Genomic DNA, 2447 nt, shown 5'->3' on the forward strand with positions numbered 1-2447 from the left:
ATATTAAAAATTCCATGTTTGATCACCACATTGTGTATTTTAAATATCTTAAAATTATGTCAGCTATATCAACATAAAATTGGGGGGAAATATATAGAACATATCCAGGACCATTAAAAAAATTCCTTGTTTGAAATACCTCCCAAAGATAAAAGTAATTTCATCTACAAAATAAAATCATTGGAAGTAATCATTATTAAGTAAGTAAATGGCAAAAAGGTAACAAATGTCACATAATAATTGAATCAGCCAGCACCTAGAACACCAAAATACAACTTGTGGCCCAAATATGGCTTGTCTTCTGCTTTGGTGAATGAAGTTCTATTGAATGTAGACACTCCCTAGTGTACTGTCTACAGCTGCTGTCTCACTGCAGTGGGAGAGATGAGTAGATGCAGCAAAGATTATATGATAATCAAAGCCAAAAATATTTATTATTTTGCCCTTTACAGAAAAAGCTTGCTGCTTATTCAAAAAAGACAGTGTACTTAATACTGTTGATAAAATAAAATCATAAAATATAACAAAATAATAAATTATTAATAATAATTAATAATAAATTAATTCTACAGTTATCCCCAAAGCCAAATGAAACTGAAGGAGTATAGAATGTAGGCATAATAATCAAGTTTTACAGGTGTAAAAAAAAAACCTCAATAAACTCACCAATTAATAATTATAGTTGACATCTGTTGTGTTCCTACTCTGGTAGCCACTGTACCTATATCATTTCTAGTTGTCAAAATAGCTCTCCTGGTAACTAGTGGATATAACCATTTGACATATAGGGAAGTTGAAACCAAGAGATCATTCTGAAGGCCACACAGATCTTCCCAGCTGCAAATCCTTCATTTTAAAGAACATACCAGGAAAATCTTTTCTAAGCAGTGTTAAGCATGAATCGACATCACAAATATCTCCAACATGCTTCTGCACTCTGCACTAAGAAAATTTTAATATAAAAAAGTACTTCCAGAGACTTCTGATTAAAAATGGAGTAGAGTCATTTCTGCTCCACTCTCTTCTTTGAAACCAGTTGAAAAATGAGACACAGAGTGATACAATAAATAGAAATAAGACACAACTCCACACCATAATTAATTTTAAAAGGCACTAAATGCAATGAAACTGAATTTATGTCTAGATAGAACATTAAAAGTGGACACAAGAAGTTGTTATCAAATAGTCCATGATTTATTTATCTGTTCATCTGCTCAATTTGTTTTTCTTCAAGCTAAGTCTTTGCAGAGATGGGGCTCATTTTCCCCATGATCTAATCAACTGAGTTCTCCAGTCTATACAGTTTGTTTAGACTGTCAGGAATAACATTAAAACACCACAAGAAATAAACCAGCTGATCTTATCAGTTTGTCATAATTCACTTCCATATTCAGCTCTTCCTAACTTTTCTCTCTCCTTAAACCCTCAGTTTTTGGTGATTTCAGCAGATGATCTTGCCTCTTACTTTGCTTTGTATAAAACAAGACCAGCTGGAAAAAACAACTGCTTTCGTGGTCTGTATTAAAATTGTTATTATTATATGAAAATCACTAGGTTGCCATGTGTTCACTACCCTAGTCTAATAGCCACTTGCTGCTCTTCTGTTTTTTATACTAGCAGTATTTTACTGAAGTAAAATTTATATGTAGTGAAATGCACAAATGTTCCATGAATTTTGACGAATATGTACACTCATGTAATCATCATCCAGATAAAGATCTAGAATAATTCCATCACACTAGGATGTTCTCTCATGCCCCCTTTTCAGGCACTTTACTCCCATGCCTTGAGGCAAAAATGACTAATTTCTACCATCGTAGATTCATTTTGTCTGCTAGAACTTCACTAGAACAAGATCATTCAGTGTGTACTCTTTTGTCTGGCTTATTTAGCTCAATGTGTTAATGAGGTTCATCCATAAACAGTCCACGTGTTCATGCTGCATGTATCAGCAGCTCATTTATTTTTATTATACAGATAAAATAGAAATTGTTTATCCATTCTCCTTTTGTGAGAATTTGGCTTATTATTAATAAAGCTAACATGAATATTCCTGTGGGTTTTTTTGTGAACATATGCATTCATTTTTCTTGGGTAAATACCTAGAAGTGGGATTGTTGGGTGAGGAAGGAGGTATTTGTTTAACTTTATTAGAAAATGGTTGCCAAAGTGATTTATATAATTGCTATTCTTTAAACATATCACATCCAACTTTCTCAGTTCTTAACTTATTGGCATATAGCTATTGATAATAATTTCTGATGATTGTTTCTATTTCCTTGGTGTTAGTCATGATCTCTCCCCTTTCATTCATAATTTTATTAATTTGGGTCATTTCTCTTTTCATTTGGATTAGTCTGGCCAGTAGTTTATTTATCTTATTAATTCTTTCAAAGAACCAGCTTCTAGTTTCATTGATGTGTTCTACTGTATCTATGGTTTCTAAT

The sequence above is a fragment of the Mustela erminea genome, chromosome 17, assembly GCF_009829155.1.
Source record: "Mustela erminea isolate mMusErm1 chromosome 17, mMusErm1.Pri, whole genome shotgun sequence".
Classification (NCBI taxonomy): Eukaryota; Metazoa; Chordata; class Mammalia; order Carnivora; family Mustelidae; genus Mustela; species Mustela erminea.